The following is an 18,414-nucleotide window of genomic DNA, read 5'->3' as shown; positions in this document are numbered from 1 at the left end:
AGGGCCTCCATCTCCCCTCTTCCTGCTAGCTAAATGCCCGGTGTGTGTGTGAGTGAGAGCGGTCAGCGGTCAGCTTGTTACGCCAGCAATCTCTTTACCACAGGTTCCAGTTAATCTTTAATGTGTGTAATTATAATGTGTTGAGTTATTTAAACAAGCGATTGGGGAAATAAACGCCGCTTGTCCGCAAGTCTCATTGATAGAGCCTGCGGGCTGGATGTAGTTCTATTAATGAGAGCTAGCTAGCTAGCCTCCTCTTAGAATTCCTCTGGAATTCACAAATATTCATTAACTTGAAATCGGACACCGTTGTTAGCTTTATAAAACATTTAGTTAGCTGTTGTATAAGTGGGCGTGACGAAATTCAAACTGTATATACTCAAATTACGACCAAAATGAAGCTAACTATCCGCAATCTGTACACATAGGATTGAATGGACAGTCGCAGCTAACGAAAACCCTTACAGTTCACAAATATTCATTAACTTGAAATCGGACACAGTTGTTAACTTCACAAAACATTTATTTAGATGTTGTATAAGTGGTGTGACGAAATTCAAACTGTAAATATACTTGAACTACAACCAAAAATTAAGCTAACTATCCGTGATTTGTAGCTACACATAGATAGGATTGAAGGGACAGTCTAACTAACGAAAACACCTAGCTAAACTTCACAAATATTCATTAACTTAAAATCGGACACCGTTGTTAGCTTTATAAGACATTTAGGTATATGTTGTATAACTAAGTGGCGTGACATGTGTGTAACATGTGGTAAGAGATTGCTGGTGTAACAAGCTCTCTGACCTCGCCTCACACTCACACAACGGGCCATTTAGCTAGCAGGAAGAGAGGAGATGCAGGCCCTGGAGCTCTGTCAGGGCAGCGGCGTTTGGTAGCTAGTCCATTAGCCCAAACGGTGACTTTGCGCGGGTATGAGGTGCTGTGGGCTGCAGCAGCCGTCCCGGAGCTCAGTCGAGCTCACAGCAGCCCGGAGTCTGTGGAGGAAGGCAGGCCGGGCGGCGAGGCAGCAGCACCGGCCGCTGAACTCCGACACACAGTTTTACCAAATTTGCAATTAGACATCCATTTTCGTAAAACGGCCCATATTTGAGCTTTATATAGTTGATTTCTCACATAAAAAAGTCTCAGAAGTGAATTTGGTAACGAAACATTGCAGTGTCTGGAATATGAGATTCTGTCGCGTCTCTAATGTGTGTGTATTGGGGATTCGCTCAACCAATCAGCACGCGTCTCTAATGCGTGTGTACGTGATAAGGCTCAACCAAGCAGCGCGCAGCTCATCTAAATATTCATGAGCATACCATATTTGGAAGAAAAGCTCTTGTTACAAATAGGGCCAAAACACAGGGATGCATAAGGGCCAATAAAATAACAACCAGGTCATTTTCAGCCCAACTAATGTTACATACCCCATTAGGAGACCATAAGGAACAGTGTGAAATATAATCATTCTATCACCCCTTTAAGGTAGATTCTTGTGTGACGTATCATTGAACTCAGCAGAGAGTTCCTTTTTGATTGGTGATGGTTTGACCAGCCCCCTGTGCTTTAGCCACGCCCCCTTTCACAGCTAATGAACTGTATGATGTAGAGTCTTGTGTCTTGTATCATTGAATGCAGCAGAGAGTTCCCTTTTCATTGGGGACGATTTGCAGCATCTGCCAGTAACCCCGACGTGCAAGGAGGTGCGAGGGCCCATCCAACGCTGCTTGCAGCTTTAATTATTGCTTGAATACTTAAATTCTCTTCCTTTAAAGCCAATTCTGAAGCTATTAACAGACAAATTACTGGTACTTTCAATAATGAGAATTAAAAATGTGTAATATACCTTTTAGATTAGCTACTCCGCATCTGATTGCAGCCGGTATGAACAGACTGATTGGATAACATGGACACCGACATTTAAATAGCTCTGCTTCGTGGTGCTTTCTCCTCCAGTGTCTTTTCACCGAAAAACTTCTTTAGCAAGTTTTGTCTCTATGCTCTAGCTTTTTTTCAACATTTATATAACACAGATATGATAATAATTGTCCAACATTTTGTAAAGTTGCTAACCCTAAACCCCACCCCCTGTTAAATTTTTGTTATCAAATTAACTTTAATAGAAATTTAAATATAAAAACACAAAATCACAGAAAACATTAGCAGAGGAATCTGAAAATGAGTCATATAAATGAGTTGGTATCAGTTCTCTTACATTATGTCTTTGGGTCCAGGTTCATAACTGAATTGTGAAGGTTCTCCTTTGGACCGGTCACTCTTCATAGACTGACAGCCAGATACTACAGACTCTGCTCCGTCCTCCTCTTCCTCCAAATCACTCATCTTCTGATCTGAAGTCAGTCTGAGAGGTAAAACAGGAACACTGATAGTGAGCTCACAACACAAGAATCAAGACACACACACACACACACACACACACACACACACACACACACACACACACACACACACACACACACACACACACACACACACACACACACACACACACACACACACACACACACACACACACACACACACACACACAGGGAAAGAGTGAATGACATCATTTACAACTGATTTTATCATTGTGGGGTTAATAACTAAGCCAGGTTAGCCATCGTTAGCAATAACAGTTTATAACTCGGCTCAGATATCTGAGATCAGGGGTTATGTTTCAGACTTTGACCTCGGAAAATTTGAATTGCGAGTGTAAAATAGAAGCGCTAACAGTATATTACATTAAAACCATCCAGAAATCCATCAGTTAACTTTATATCTGTAGGTTTAGTGTGTATTATTATATATTAATTATTCAGCCAATCAGCACTTTGTGTCCAGATGAATCAAACTGTTGAGTTCATTCTAACATTTCTTTCCTCTCCAGTCCACAGGGAGAAAACAGACTCAGAGACTTTGACAGTAAAATAATAAATGTTGGATTACCTCTCACCCTGCCTCAGCCTTCAGTTTCCTCCTCCTCCTCTCTTCTGGTCTCACTAAATGGAGTCTCACCTGACTCTACTCTTCCTCTTCTCACTGTAAGGTGCTGCAGCTACAGGTGTGGTAGCATACCTTGATCTGCTCCTCCTCCTCTTCATTTACAGGATATCAACTAAGTTTATCTAAGTGTGTGTGTGTGTGTGTGTGTGTGTGTGTGTATATGTTGTTGATGTAACAGCACCACCTGCTGTCCAAAGTAACAAACTACCAGCTGAAGGCTGACTTCACCATCTGGCCTTTCCTCTAAATTCCTGCCACTGTAAGTTACACTGACGAGGAATCTACCTCGATGGTTGGTACATACATACTGTACACAAACACATATATTAAACATTATTATGAAATAAACAATAAATACAGAAACAAAGATAAACTAAATAGTTGTTTAACATGAGAGAAAAGAGGCTGAATGGCTGAGTGCATGATGGGTAAAACATAATATAGTCTATGTGCAGCGGGCAGATGAATAGTGATGATGTGTATAGTGAACATGATTAGGAGTTTATCTTAAAATATATATTCTTAGCTCTGTGACTCCAATGTTCAGAACATGAGAGGCAACAACTGAGGCTGGACTTGGAGAAAAGTCCTGATTCATTCAGTTCTAGGGCTGTAACTAAACATTATTTTATTATTCATTCATCTATGTGTAATGGGCTGTGTATAGGTTATGTTAAATTATTATTATATGTTTAAAATGTGACGAACAAACTTTATGATTAAACAGACTCAGTGACGCAGTGAAACTATTAATACTACACGGTGAGAATACTCAGTCCAACATCCTGCTCTGTTAGTAAATGTACTTGATGTAGAAGTAGCAGTGAGAGAGCTGATTCTCTGGAACATTACATCATGTTTTACTGCTGATTAAGACTTTGTGTGTAAACTGTGAATGTGCAGAGTAGCATGCTGTCAGATAAATGGAGGACAAGAAGAAGTACAAGCTTTCCTTCTGAGATTAAAGCAAGTATTCACACATGTTACTGCAGTAAAAGTACTAATAGCACAGTGTAAAGTTACAGCAGCTGACTGAGCAGATAACTAACGTGGAGAGAAAACAGACAGACTCTCTGCTCCTGAACTCAACACAATATGAAAATGAAAAATTGAAAGACTTACGCACTTGACTGCTCTGATTGGAGGGTTTCTCACGCTGCAGCTCGGCCTGGAAGACCTCTGGGACACCGAGACATCTTATCGTGTGTGTCCACTGAAACCTTTGTGTCTAACAGAGAAACAACAAACCTGTTTCAGCTTGATCAGGAGGAAGAGGAGAATGAGGAGGAGGAGTACATAGGAGGAGACAGGAAGAATCCTGAAGAACCAGAAAAACTGAGAGGAGCAGTAACACTTTATAACAACCAGCAGTGATAAACGGGAAATTAAACTTCAGTTAAAAGTTATTTTAACGGTTAACAAACATTTATAATGTTACTGATCATTGGTAATGTTGTCATTTTTTATTTTAGAGACAAATACCTAAATAAAGAATAAAACTAAGCCAAAGTCTAGTTTGTTTTCATCTCTGAGCTGGTGAGTGACGTCATGGCGCTCTCTGGTGGACATCAGCAGGAACTACAAGCAGAGCTCCACCAAACACATTCACACATTAAAACATGTTTACACTTTACTCTATTTTAATCATAAAAGATAAACGGTATTTTCAGCTATGATCAAATGAAACATCTCTTCTTGTTACAGCTATGAACTAACGTTTTACTTAACTTTACTACTATTATCTATTAGCAGGGTTCTGGTTCTAGTTAGTTTATCTGTTACAGCTATGAACTAACGTTTTACTTAACTTTACTACTATTATCTATTAGCAGGGTTCTGGTTCTAGTTAGTTTATAGTTCATCCTGTAGTGACGGCTTCTTCTACTGGACTCTGCTACTGTTAGTTACTGATGCTACAGTGTAGATATTATGCTATAGTATAGATATTATGCTATAGTATAGATATGAGGCTTTAGTATATGATGCTATAGTATACATTCTGTGCTCTGCAGGAATAACACAACCACACATTCTGACAACAGAATACAGGGAAGTGACAAAGTAATTATGTATGTGAAACTTTAGCTGCAGTTAATATTTCCCTGTCTCTTCAAACATACAAAGGAACAGACAAACTGGGTGTAATCTTTCTTTTGTCTGCAAGGACACCGAGCGGTAAACAGGAGACGCGGGATCGATCCCCGCCTCAGGTACGCCACACAGGAATGTCTGTGATCAAAGGATGTGTACGAGGGCTCAACAACTCGTTAATAATCATAGTCCGTCAAAACATTTCAAATTTCAAATTTACATTTGTTTATGCTTTAGTTTAGTTCTACATGTTCCGTTTTTCAGAGCTTATTGGGTTGGACAGTATAAAATATATAAATAAGGACCATGTCTACAGAACAGGACATGTTCTACTGGTTGGACAGTATAAAATATATAAATAAGGACCATGTCTACAGGACAGGACATGTTCTACTGGTTGGACAGTATAAAATATATAAATAAGGACCATGTCTACAGAACAGGACATGTTCTACTGGTTGGACAGTATAAAATATATAAATAAGGACCATGTCTACAGGACAGGACATGTTCTACTGGTTGGACAGTATAAAATATATAAATAAGGACCATGTCTACAGAACAGGACATGTTCTACTGGTTGGACAGCATCAAATATATAAATAAGGACCATGTCTACAGGACAGGACATGTTCTACTGGTTGGACAGTATAAAATATATAAATAAGGACCATGTCTACAGGACAGGACATGTTCTACTGGTTGGACAGTATAAAATATATAAATAAGGACCATGTCTACAGGACAGGACATGTTCTACTGGTTGGACAGTATAAAATATATAAATAAGGACCATGTCTACAGAACAGGACATGTTCTACTGGTTGGACAGTATAAAATATATAAATAAGGACCATGTCTACAGAACAGGACATGTTCTACTGGTTGGACTGGCCAATGAAATATGATCATTACAGTGTTTAAAGCTCTAAATCAACACAACTAAACCACACAGCCAACAGATGGGACGAGCGCGCCCACAAAATAACTAAATATTACCCATACTTATTGCGACACTTCCGATATATTGCAAAACTATATTGAGTTTATATATCTTGCCCAACTAACAGTAAAACAAATTTAATAAAAAGCAGATCTCCTGATCAGTGTCTGTGGGCTGTTTGTGTCTCTGTCCGTGATGTCGACGTTCTTTCCCTGATTCAGTCTGGTTTCTTCATATGTAGATGCAGCGTAACATTCACAACACAGAGACACTGATCCATAGAGGACCATCACACCAGCTCACAGTTACATATTCATTGATTTAGTTAGAGAATAAGAGAGTCTTGTTGTCTCCACATCAGTCCTGTCAGTGAATAGACCGACCGACACTAACTGCTGCAGACAGCTTTCTGATCTTCAACACAAGAGTCCTTAACACTTCCTCAGGAAATAAGAAGTGAAGTAGAAACATTATATTTAACTTTACAGAGCCAGAAACTAACCCTGAAGAGATGAAAGACAGACTTGGTGTTAAAGTATCAAACAGCAACTTACAGTTTCTTCAAACAGTCCAAAGAGTTGACAGAGAACAACTCAGGTGAGTTGGTTTTTTCTGATGAGTCACAGCTCCACCTGTCAGGAAGCAGATTTTCACAATAAGAGCTTGGTTTCTTCTCTCTGTGTAACTGTGGTTGTTGTTGTCAGTCTGTTCTTCCTTTGTCCCGTGAATGCAACAAGAGGAACCTTCCACACGTTGAGTTCCAACATGTATAAAATGTGATGAACAAACTTTATCGTTAAACGGACTCAGTGACGCAGTGGAAGAAGTACTCCAAACTATTAATACTACACGGTGAAAATAAACAGGGAGAGGCAAAGAGAAGTTGTTCTCAATTAACTTACCTGGATAAAGGTTATAAAAAAATAAGCAGACTAACGAGCTCCATGTGGGTGAGAAAGTGACTAATCACAAAAGGGCCAGTGCCAAAAGTTGTCAAAACTCCATTTCATTAGCACAGCAGAAATCCACTTTGAAAGCATAGTGACCAGTGAGAGTGTATTTCCCTCCAGTGCTCCCAAAGCAGACACTCTCATGTGTGTGTTATCTGCTCCGTATCCTTGCTGCTTAGTTTGATACATGCAGGAGCCATTCTTCACCTCTCCCTAGGTCTTGTTTGTTGCTCGCAGTCACCTGTACAACTTGATTTTTTAATTGCTGCGTGAAGACTAATATCTGCGCATGTGAAATAATATTATTTGCTTGCAGGACCATAACCCTGACGCCATGCTCAGATTATGCTGCCATTTAAAGTGGCATGCAAGAAAAAAGGTTTTCTTCACTAATTCTACGCAACACTTAATGAGTAACATGATACACAAATTGTCATTTTGCAAGTGAAGTATTTAGTACACTTTATTGTGGCGTGAGCATATTGTTAGTACTACTGTGAAGTCCATCCACACATCGGATGCAGTTTAGCCAGTTATGACTAATGGATCTTTGACAGACAAGTTACTGCTAAAATCGTTGTAGACGAGATACTGCCATGAAAGGAAATAGAAATATACCTATTGTTGTGTTTGCTTTTTGTTTGCATTCTAAAATGTTGCTTCTTGTAAAGTTAAATTAGAGGCAGAATGAGGCTTGTAGGATGTAACTGGATTAATAAAAAAAGAAGGTTTTGGGTGCCCAGATAGCTCAGTTGGTAGAGAGGGCACCCATATATAGAGGTTTACTCCTCGACGCAGCGGGCCAGGGTTCGACTCTGACCTGCTGCCCTTTGCTGCATGTCATTCCCTCTCTCTCCCCTCTCATGTCTTCATCTGTCCTGTCACATTAAAGGCCTAAAATGCCCCAAAAAAATATTCTTAAAAAAAAAAATAAGGTTTTGGGAAAATATGAGCTTAATTTACAGACTATGGTCCGTCTTCCTCTTCCTCCAAAGTCAGTCAGTCTGAGAGGTAAAACAGGAACACTGACTGGGAGCTCACAACATTTAGAGGAAACAAGTTTGAACAAGAGTCACATGCAAGACCGCACACACACACACACACACACACACACACACACACACACACACACACACACACACACACACACACACACACACACACACACACACACACACACACACACACAGTATACAGTTAAGTAAAACCATCCACAACTTGGTCAGTTATCTTTAAATCTGTTTTCTGGGTCTACAGCAGGTTTAATGTGTATTATTATATATTTATTATTCAGCCAATCAGCTCTTTGTGTCCAGATGAATCAAACTGTTGAGTTCATTCTAACATTTCTTTCCTCTCCAGTCCACAGGAGAAAACAGACTCAGAGACTTTGACAGTAAAATAATAAATGTTGGATTACCTCTCACCCTGCCTCAGCCTTCAGTTTCCTCTTCCTGTTCTCTTCACACTTCTGTTAACTGTTGTGTGGTTTGTTTTGTATATTCTTCATATTCCTGCTGAATACAAATTGCGCTTTGGGACAAAGAATGAACTGAACTGAAATGGAGTCTCAACTTCCTGTTCTCATGTACCAGATCTGCTCCTCCCCTCTTCATTTACAGGAAATCAGCTGAGTTTATCTAAAAGTGTGTGTGTGTGTGTGTGTGTGTGTGTGTGTGTGTGTGTGTGTGTGTGTGTGTGTGTGTGTGTGTGTGTGTGTGTGTGTGTATGTTGTTGATGTAACAGCACCACCTGCTGTCCAAAGTAACAAACTACCAGCTGAAGGCTGACTTCACCATCTGGCCTTTCCTCTAAATTCCTCCCACTGGAAGTTACACTGACGAGGAATCTACCTCGGTGGTTGGGGCATACATAGTGTACACAAACACATATATTAAACATTATTATGAAATAAACAATGAATACAGAAACAAATATTAACTAAATAGTAGTTTAACATGAGAGAAAAGAGTCTGAATGGTTGAGTGCATGATGGGTAAAACATAATCTATGTGCAGCAGGCAGATGAATAGTGATGATGTGTATAGTGAACATGATTAGAGTTTATCTTAAAATATATATTCTTAGCTCTGTGACTCCAATGTTCAGAACATGAGAGGCAACAACTGAGGCTGGACTTGGAGAAAAGTCCTGATTCATTAAGTTCTAGGGCTGTAACTAACCATTATTTTATTTCTAAGGATTATTTTCTAGAGTGATCCATTAACCGTTTGGTCTATAAGATGTCAGAAAATATGAGAAAATATCCATCAGGTGAAGTCTGTAAATGTCTTGATTTGTCTGAAACTCAAAGATATTTAGATTAACACAGTGGTGTAGTCTACGTGATACACAGGTATACCCAGTATACCCACTAAGAAAGAAAAAGGATTTCCATATACCCAGTTAAAAATGCCCAATGACACGCAACAACATACTTTCAACTATAATTTTGATATATTTTTAATTGTCATCTGTGTTTTTCTTCTTCAAATAGGCTAAATAAAGTTTTTTCCACCGTAAATTGGTGCATAAAAGTGTCAGAATACAGTAAATTAAGTCTTTGATGCTCAAAACTTCCCTGGGGGAGGACACCCAGACCCCTACTACGATATGCCCCCCCTCCCCCAAAGGAAGATTCTGTCCAATATATGTATATACAGTACAGTATAGCCACTACAATAGACCAGTGTTCCCCAAGGGGTACTTTGGAGGACTGCAGGGGGACACCAAGTTTTTGTCACTTTTTATCACTATTTTCGCCCTTTTCCTTCCTTCATTCCTTTTTTGTACTTTCTTCTTTTTTTCTCTAAGTTTGTTGAAGTTTTCGCTTTTTTTCAAAAAATAATTCTGCCTTTTACAAGGTTTTTGTCACTTTTTCAAAGTTAGTCTTCCTTCCTTTTTTGCAAGTCTTTCTCTAGTTTTTCTCGCTGGCTCACTCCGGATTTCCACTGAATGCAGAACGGCTGCAGACCGGCTCCGCTGCTCCGCCGTCCGTCAGTACCCACCAGGTCCGGATTCGTTGCGGCCATGACCACTGACTGTATATATGTATATTGAAGTGATACTGACCACTGACTGTATATATGTATATTGTAGTGATACTGACCACTGACTGTATATATGTATATTGAAGTGATACTGACCACTGACTGTATATATGTATATTGAAGTGATACTGACCACTGACTGTATATATGTATATTGAAGTGATACTGACCACTGACTGTATATATGTATATTGAAGTGATACTGACCACTGACTGTATATATGTATATTGAAGTGATACTGACCACTGACTGGCGTTAAAGACCATCCTGGCGTGATTGATCGCTGCCTGATTCTTTTGAAATGAATGGCCACATTGCATTGTGGGATAGGCCTATCGGCTTTGAATGCTTCCTGCTCGGATCATATCGTAATGTTCTATATTACAGCAAATACTGTAATATTTCACCGGTAATAAGACCGAAATAATATTATTAAAGTAAAGAAATGAATACCATGATAACATCTAAATAAATGTTGATAGATGTAGCATTATAGTTTAAAAAATATAAATCAACAAAAAAGCAATCCAGCTTCCCTGGCCGAAATATACCGAAATAATAACATAAAAAGAAATACATATAAACCATGATACTATCTCGTGAATAATGTTGATTAAAACAGCGGTTATTGGGCTAAAAATACCAATAATAACTGTCACAGATTTCGAGTTAAGGGGCGGGGGTGTTTTTTTTTTTTTCGTCGATATCCGACGGTGAGGGAATAACATGAATGTCTATCTGACGGACCCCCTCGTCGAAAAAAATAACGTCAAGGGTACCCCTATTTCGTTGAAACTTGACGCCAGGGTCCTTGACCATGCGTCATACATTTGACGAGTAGGGAGGAGACTGTGTTGCCCAACGAGATCTCACGAGGACCTCACGAGATCTCGCGAATTCACGTAGAATAGAACCACAAAACCAACAACAGTTAGTTTCCATCCAGAGGAGTAGAGGGGAAACGGCTCTGTGCTGTGTTTTCAAGGTGTAGTGCAGGGAAATATGATCCGCCGTGAGCACGGTGTATTTTATTTTGAAAATTAACCAGATATTTTATTTTGTTTCTGTGCTCGACTTCCTGTCCCGCATAATCTGCCATGTGCTGAATTGCTGCGGAGCTCTCCAGCGTTCGGCAACAATAGAAGCTCTACGTATCTGCTGTGGAGGGCGGCGGACCACCGGAGCTGGGACGCAGTCGTTCTGCAGTCAGTGGAAATACACACTATACTGGCCTCACTGAGTGTAGAGCTACTGAGTTATCCAGCAAGTTTACAACCACCAGGCTAGGACCAACAAAGGACGGTGATGCAAGAAATCTTCATTCCTTTTCTCCTTTCCTTTATTTATGCCGTAAAAGGGCATTGCCTTCGTGTGGGTAAGAAATAACTATTAAGCAAGTGAAAAAGCCAACTTGTCCCGAGACAGCAAAACCGAACAACCTTTCACGTTGACTTCTCTCGTGTGTCTGCCCGATAAACAGGAAGTAAGCGGTTAACTCACCCAAACGTAGCCTACATTTCAATACTAGTTATGACCAATAGATGGCGCTCTACAAATGATAAGTGAACGCTGTGTACAAGAACAGACATGAAATCTAGGTCTGCTCAGAGCATGACACACACATTGTACACACAATACACACAAATACACACACTGACTTTAATGGAAACCATAATTACTCCAACTGGGGTCAGTTTCTGATACTGTTTTTCACCAATTCTTGACTTACTTCCTCCTTTCTACCGACTTTTTCCAAGTTTTTATGTTTTTTTAAAACGTATTTATTGCCTTTTTTCATCAGTATTTAAATGTTTTTCATAGGGCTGTCAAAATTAACGCGTTAATTTTTTAAGTTAATTTTATGTTAAGTTTTTAATATTTAACTCGTTAAAAAAAATTAACGAAATGAACGCAGCTGTGTTTGTTTACTTCATGTGGCGGCTGAGAAACGTAATACGTCTACATAACAGCAGGCGGCGCTACTCTGTATTGTTGCCCAAGTAATGAAAACCGGCAGCTGATTGGACAAACGCGTCACATGGGTTTGTTTTCTCCGGATATTGAGAGCCAGACTGTCATGGCGGCCGTTCAGAATACGATCTCATATTGTACTAAAATAGTTCACTGAAACATGTTTCTGAAAACATTTTAAGCGAGAAATAGGCCGTGCAGTTGCTGAATCTGTCTTCATTTCAGCTCAACAAAGGTCAGTTTAGAAGATTTTCGTCAGATTTTGAGAGACTCTAGTCACCTCATCCTGCTCACCATTTCCAGGTGAGTCCCGACTGCCCTGCCGCCGACTGAACTCTCGGCTCGTTGGAGATGAACTGAAATCTCGGCTCGTTGGAGATGAACTGAACTCTCGGCTCGTTGGAGATGAACTGAACTCTCGGCTCGTTGGAGATGAACTGCTCCTCGCCTGTAAAGTAGACGAGAGCAGGCGACAGCAGACAGTTTCTAGCCGTTTCCAGCAGCCTTCAGCAGGACTAAATAAGCCAAATTGTTGCTGCTGTTGTTCTGAAAGATATTAAACATTCTGAACTTAGCAGAACCTTTCCTTGTTTGTTTTTTTCTTCATATTTGCAAAGTTAAGTGATTTAGCATTTAAATATCCATTATTACAAGCTTCAGTCTCAATTTAAAAAGCGATTAATCGCGATTAATTACAGCAAATTGTGCAATTAATTAGTTAATTTTTTTTTTATCGTTTGACAGCCTTAGTTTTTCAGTTGCAAGGCTGTTGTTTGGTAAATCAGGGGGTACACTGCACCACTGATTTAATATGATATAAACAGAGAAAAGCAGCAAATGTCCATATTTCCATATTTTTTTCTCCAGACTCTTATTGTGAAAGCGAGGCTGCCGCTCTTCTCCAGACTCTTATTGTGAAAAGCGAGTCTGCTGCTCTTCTCCAGACTCTTATTGTGAAAGCGAGTCTGACGCTCTTCTCCAGACTCTTATTGTGAAAGTGAGTCTGCTGCTCTTCTCCAGACTCTTATTGTGAAAGCGAGTCTGCTGCTCTTCTCTCCTCCAGACTCTTATTGTGAAAGTGAGTCTGCTGCTCTTCTCCAGACTCTTATTGTGAAAGCGAGTCTGCTCCTCTTCTCCAGACTCTTATTGTGAAAACGAGGCCGGAAGTGTTGTAGTATCTTGACCCTGACAGGTGGGAAGATGTCTTCTTCTTTCAGAGAGGTGAAACGCCGTTTTTCGGCTCTTTGTCCGGTTGGTTTCACGTCACAGCTGCGGAGGAATCACCCGGTGGGAGGGGACGGGCGCTTGTCACGCCGCACAGACAGGTACCGTTGCTATGGTTACTGTGTTGCTGTGTGTAGCTGGTATGTTTAGGAGGAGGAAGAAGAAGACACAGCTCAAGAGTTCCAAGTCACCAAAAATGTATTGGCCAGCCCCAGGATAATCTGAGAGCGAGAGAGAAAGTGAAGGGTTGAACATGTGTGGTTCACATAAATCCACTCAAAGACAGTTTAGAAGTGGGTCCCGGCCTTTTTTAGCCTAACTAGCTGCAGGTCCTGAGTGGATTGGAGCCATTATGTTGCCCACTGCTGGAATCACCTTCTAAGACATGCGCCAACTGGAATTATTTACAACTAACATAAGGCTGTTCTCTTTTCCAGAGCTTTTAATTTGTCTTTTCTTAACCGTCATTTATTATTTTAGGTTTTACACTTTGTTTTTAAAGTGACTTTATGAAATGTGTCTGTCCTTTCATTGTATTTTTTTGCCTGTAAAGCACTTGTGTGCTCTATAAAAAAAAAATAAAAAATGAGAACACAGATGAGATTCTTTCACTCTATATTCACCAAAATAAATATTGGAGCCATTCTTTACAGACCACATAACTCCAGAACAGTCTGACACTAAAATGGCATTTTTCCAGACCCATCAGGAGAAAATGTACTGTTTTCCATACCTGTTTCTGTCTGAGGAACAAACTCTCTCAGATCTGGCAACACAGAAGCTAACGTTCACAAGGCCCTGACAACTCTAATGGAATGACTGTTAGCTAAGTAATTAGACATAACGCCCATTTAGGAGACAGGAAGTGAGGAGTGTTTCATACTGTTGGTGATGTGACAGAAAATCTTTGATATACCGTATGTTCAAGGACATTTTTCCCAGTGAAAACGTCATAATTCAGAGAATCAGGAGGGAAACTGGGGCTAGATTTAGCTAACAGAGTTTCCCAGGTGGTGACGCGTTGTTGACAGCTGACGATTGATGGAGGCGACTTTGGTTCACTGAAAATATTTCAATGACAATAAACTGTTTATTGTGGACAAACGGCTCCGCCAAGAAACATACACAGACATAACATCTTCAAATGATTCATAAATAGGCCCATTTCTAAACCTGATACGAGTCCTTTCCTGTTTGTTGTCCTGCAGATAACACAAACTAACAGCTGTCCATGTGCTGTTAGGATGCTCGCATAAGAAATCAGCAACAATCTTTGTTATTGTGGCCTCCATGTTTACACACGCCCAACAGCTGGTGGCAGTCACGCAACAAGTTGTTAAGCCAAACGCCAATATAGCAGAAGAAGAAGAAGAGGCATCCCGACCATGTGAACGCTGGCAGTCGGATAAACAACGTAACCACGGAGACGGTCCCTGTTATTCCCAGGAGGCATGAACGCAGTAAGAGCTCCAGTTGTGGTATGAACGTGGAAACATGATCACTGACCAGCAGAGTTCTCCTCCAGCACCTCCTGCTGCATCACTTCCTCACCTCCTCCATCCTGAATCACTAACAAATTCAAACATCACAAAAAAATAAAATCCTGCTAAATGATCAAATAATCTCCATTTCTCCATGTTCCTGCATCATTAACACCTTGAGATCAGAGCTAGACTGCTGTATCTGCTGATACTTTCATATTTTAACGTGACGCTACCTGTGCAGAGGAGTTAGTCGGGACGCCGGGTGACTTTGACGTCACTGAAGGTGTCACCGCTGTCGTAGGAGCTGCATCAAATCAAAAACATCAAAACAATCTGCAGGTTTTAAAACTTTGCACCACAAAAAAATTCCATCTTCAATTCCTGGAGATGAATAAAGTCCAACGTTCACCAATAAAGATGTGATAGCGATGCTTTTGTTGTTCAGCTGTAATACAGTATCGTTGACAGCTTTGTCTCTACACATCAGAATGGGACTGTTGGTATGGGGGGGCCCTCTTGTTGAACTGTGCATGCTACGGTAGTTACCTGTTCAAAAGGAAAGCTAACAAGTGGTTTCAAAATGGTCCAATGGGACGGAGAAGGATGGAAAACCAGAAGACAAGAGAAGGATTTTTAAACCAGCTAGGGTTGGCTACCGTTCATCATCTCAGAGAGCCCCGTCTACTGATACAGAGAGCTGAAATTCTCTCCCTCTTTTTATTTCAGTTGGTAAAATAATTCCAATCCTATTTCTTCTATTTACTTGGAACATTGTCATTTATTTAGACATTAACATTTGACACACCACACAAAATAAAGCCCCTCCCATACAACCTATTAAATCAATTATTAATTAACTGCACTCTTAACTTTTACTCTTGTTGTTGTATCTTATTCTCTATTAGCTTTTGACCTCTTTTTAATTGCTCTTTAATTTAGTTTGATGTAAAGCACTGTGAGTTGCCTTGTTGCTGAAATGTGCCATAGAAATAAAGTTACCTTTCAACCTCTAGCCTGGTAACAACAACAACTCAAACTAACTCAAGAAATACAAAAGGAATAAAATCTACCTTTTTTCAAATGGTTCTCCTTCTTTTGATGACTTTTCATTTTTTCATGACTAATGGGGGGGGCACGAGGTACAGTCTTTCTAAACTAGGTTTTTAATAAAGTGTCTGTACACTTCCAAAGTTCTCAATGCTTGGGTTCCATGTAGGGACCCTCATTCTGCTACCGTTGAAGTGTGGTGCTACTTTGAGCCTCGGTAGTGCTACAGAATAGAGATTTATTTGGACTTTCCCCGTGCCCCGACGACTAGCGTTATAATAAGCATCAGAAACTGTGACCACAGAGGGCGCTGCTGCACATCGTCTGCCCGTGCGTGGGAGACAATGGAGGGCGAAGAATAGCCTCTACGCAAACGGTGTCAACATGAATCCATTACATCCACGGGTCCTACCTGGAGGAGGAGGAGGAGGAGGAGGAGGAGGAGGAGGAGGAGGAGGAGGAGGAGGAGGAGGAGGAGGAGGAGGAGGAGGAGGAGGAGGAGGAGGAGGAGGAGGAGGAGGAGGAGGAGGAGGAGGAGGAGGAGGAGGAGGAGGAGGAGGGGAGGAGGAGGAGGAGGGAGGAGGAGGGAGGAGGAGGAGGAGGAGGAGGAGGAGGAGGAGGAGGAGGAGGAGGAGGAGGAGGGGATTTCATTCGCTGCCATGACCGCTGGGGCTCCATCCAATTCCACTGGGGGGGCCAACCCCCTCTCCTGCTAAACGGGTGAAAATAGACTTCAAAGAGACAGACTTAGTGCTGCTGAACTGAAGAAGCCCGTCGCTGGCTACATTGTCGAGGACATGCTGCCAATGTCCACTGTTGACTCTGAATCGTTCCGACGCATCGTAGAAAAAAGTACCGACCAAACCCGGTGTCAAGCTGGCGCAGAGAAAGACATTAGCAGGATCCCTTGAGAGAGAAGAGGACATCATGGACGATCATTTGAAGGCTGCACTCAGAGATGGAGACTTGGTTTCCACCACTGCTGACATCTGGACGGTGAAGAACTAAAGTTGGATGGATGGATTTGAAAAGGAACTTAGTAAAGTAACTAATTACATTTGAAAATAAGTAATCAGTAAAGTAACTGGATTACTTTCTTGGAGAAGTAATCAGTAACTAATTACTTTTTCCAAATAACTTGTTCCTTCGGGCGTGTTCCTTTCAAATCCGAATCTTGTTTTGACATTTGACAGAAAGCGATGCAGGAGAGAGAGGAGAGAGCCAGGAAGGAGTGACACACACACACTACACATCTCACCCTGCTACAGGGATTAAAGTGAAGAAAAAATCTTTTGACTGAACTTTTTTTCGGTAAAGTCCTAATCTGTTCACATCTACCTAGACAGATAGCAGCCCTTTTGGATGGAGCCCTATTAGTTTTTAATGTCCAACAAGATGCAGACAGCAAAGTAAGGGGCCTTTCTAGGACTGGAGGAGGTTCGGGGCTTAGCCCTGACCCATTTAACTAAACTGAATGCAATGCCAAACGGGACTGGCTTGCCCAGCATGTTAATAGCCAGTGCATCCTGTTTATTTTAGCTGTCCAGTTTGTAGATGTTAAATAGCACCAACATTTGGCCTAATCTAAACTGGCCTGGCAACCCAAAGGCCGAGGTCTTTCCTCCAGATTTGGGTGCTGACCTATGATGTTGAGCATTAAACACATTTTCTGCATTCTGGTTCATTTGTATGCCCCTATTTCTACCTTTCTCTGAATCAATGTATGAAATATCTTTATGTAAAGGGAAACATATTTTACAATCCAAATATAGAAACATAATGGAATATATTGCAATAATGCTCTCAGGCATTCTGTATTGCTTTCAACTATTTCTTCTCCTTTGGGTGGACTTTTCTAATGATATCTGAGTCAGCACACATGGAGCCTTTAGGCATCATTTACTCTTCCCTCTTTTGCATCTTCTGTTGGGGAAGTAACCTCCTTAAATGTGCATATGACAATTACTCACCTCAACAATTACTCACATGAATTCATTTTAATGAGTTAATAAAACCCTGGACTGTAATATTTGAGATGTGGTTGAGCAAGACTTCTGCTCATGTTCAAATTTGTGTTAACAAATGGCTCGACCAAGGAGATGTGTATATGGAACAAGGGGCGGCGTGGACTAAAATTGGGGACGGGGGCGACAACGCCACCTAGGTTTTTTGGAGGCCTAGGACCTCTTAAAACTAACAAGACTCATATTGGGATAAAAGATGAACCCAGGTCCTTTATATCGGGGGAGAGCAGTAAAACCAGTGGTGTTTAAAACAGTGAGTAAAAGACCAGTTGAAGGAGAACAGATTGATTTAAAACAGAATCAAACAATTCAAATTCCTCCTTAAAAGAAGTTCAAAGCAACAGCCCAACCAACTCAAACCAAGCTCAAATAGTGCAGCAGAACAGGAGGTTCAAATGACAGTCCACAGGTCTCCGTTGGCAACCAGCTTCGTCGCTTGGCTCCCCCCTCCTCGGGCATAGCCTGTGAAGGAGAACTCTAGGCCAGGCAAAGGTCCTTTAAAAGGGCCACAGCTTTGGACAGAAGAGTTGTGATCCAGCGTCTGGTCCAGTCCCAGTGCTGTAAACTGGCAGCTTTTAAAGGAGCAGACCACTGGTTTTTTAGGAGGTTAAAGT

General features: G+C 40.9%; 2 protein-coding genes and 1 long non-coding RNA gene across 9 annotated transcripts in view; 1 reads left to right on the top strand and 2 right to left on the bottom strand.

Moving 5' to 3' along the window:
* LOC114548890 (uncharacterized) overlaps positions 1-18,414 on the top strand; it is a 590,132-nt gene that overhangs the window by 412,741 nt on the left and 158,977 nt on the right.
* LOC114548895 (NACHT, LRR and PYD domains-containing protein 3-like) overlaps positions 1-18,414 on the bottom strand; it is an 802,603-nt gene that overhangs the window by 740,227 nt on the left and 43,962 nt on the right. The gene's annotated exons all lie outside the window — the stretch shown is intronic.
* LOC114548915 (uncharacterized) lies at positions 2,284-8,568 on the bottom strand. 2 transcript variants are annotated; one of them, XR_003691452.1, is made up of 4 exons: positions 8,420-8,568; positions 6,604-6,681; positions 4,142-4,243; positions 2,291-2,371 (listed from the first exon to the last, which is right to left on the bottom strand). It is a non-coding gene; the product is annotated as an uncharacterized LOC114548915 (long non-coding RNA). The 2 variants fall into 2 exon arrangements; XR_003691451.1 differs by lacking the exon at positions 4,142-4,243 and having other exon boundaries at positions 2,284-2,371.

Source organism: Perca flavescens, chromosome 22, assembly GCF_004354835.1.
Source record: "Perca flavescens isolate YP-PL-M2 chromosome 22, PFLA_1.0, whole genome shotgun sequence".
Lineage (NCBI taxonomy): Eukaryota > Metazoa > Chordata > Actinopteri > Perciformes > Percidae > Perca > Perca flavescens.
The sequence above is the reverse complement of the archived record's forward strand: the minus strand, read 5'-3'. Positions and strand labels throughout refer to the sequence as shown.